Here is a 1,261-nt window from a genome sequence, read left to right on the forward strand (position 1 = left end):
TCACTCGTGCCCCGGCTGAACTCAAATCACCACATCAGGTACACAGACACACACACACACACAGTCGAACTAATGCAGAGAGATGGAAACCTCTTGGTTATAAATCCTCAAGGATTGAGGTTTTAGGTTCGGGTGTTAGCAAGCAAAAGGTTTTTGAGGTCAGATCCTGTTTATTATGCCCTTGAGCGGGGCAATTCACCTCAAGTTGCCCATCGCGACTGTCCCTGTGATTGACCTACTGTAAGCTGCTTTAGATAAAAGCTGCTGCTAAATGACACATTTCATTTTGAGTGCTCGGACAGGAAAAGATGAAGATATTTTTAGCCATTTTATAAAATGAGGGTTGTCTAAAATTGCTATGGCATGGGCGGATTTATAGAGCTTTTATGTACCACTAATACTGCTTTCCCTTATAAACAGAGAGCGGAGTGGTCGATCTCTCGCTATTCTCAATGGCTGGATGACCATCCATCAGAGAAGGACCGTCTCACTCTTATTAGGTAAGATTTAAGGCTCAAAACTGCAACTCCAATTCACCATTGCCACTGCTTTTTACAATAAATCTTTCCAGTGACACCCTCTGGTGGAAAACTAACGCCAGTTTGCATTAACTTGGTTAGTAGTTTAGTTTTCGCCTCTTTAACCCGTCAAACTAGAAATGTCAGGGTTCCCACAATCACAGAAAACCTGGAAATATCAGGGAATTTTAATAAAAAATGAAAAAAGAAAACCATGCATTTCTGTGCATTTAGAAAGATCAGTTTCTTGCCAATTAAAAAAATTCCAAGTTGATGCAATGCATATATTTATGGATTCTATTAGAAATATTTATAGTCACTATGAAAATTTCCATGATATTTCTGTGGCATTTAAACATTTTATTTCTATTTTTTGTGGGGATCTTGACTGTGATTTCCAGATATAGAAAAATCATGGACATTTCTTAAGTGTAAGACTTACATTTTTCTGGTTATGCTAAGCTCTAAAATTTTTCATTGGCTAGAAATTGCATTTTATGAGTGCGAAGTTTCTAAAATGATTTTTAAAAATCCCTATTCATAGAAAACACATGGTAATAATTCAGTAGTTCAGACCAGAACTGAATTTCTCAGTGCAACATCAGCGCCCTCTAGTGGTGCTCTGGAGAAAACACAGCAGCTTTTCTTTGATCAGCGAAAGTAATTAAAATGTGACTTTCCTTTGTTGCAGGGGAGCACTGGAGGCATATGTGCAGTCTGTCCGAGCCAGGCAGGGGAAGGAG

The 1,261-nt window shown here is 38.7% G+C and overlaps 1 long non-coding RNA gene across 1 annotated transcript; it reads left to right on the top strand.

Annotated features, from left to right (window-relative positions):
• LOC107736165 (uncharacterized) lies at nucleotides 1-1,261 on the top strand. The gene is made up of 3 exons (XR_001639598.1): nucleotides 1-38; nucleotides 421-500; nucleotides 1,210-1,261. It is a non-coding gene; the product is annotated as an uncharacterized LOC107736165 (long non-coding RNA).

Source organism: Sinocyclocheilus rhinocerous, unplaced genomic scaffold (assembly GCF_001515625.1).
Source record: "Sinocyclocheilus rhinocerous isolate Xijiao unplaced genomic scaffold, SAMN03320098_v1.1 C36536361, whole genome shotgun sequence".
NCBI lineage: Eukaryota > Metazoa > Chordata > Actinopteri > Cypriniformes > Cyprinidae > Sinocyclocheilus > Sinocyclocheilus rhinocerous.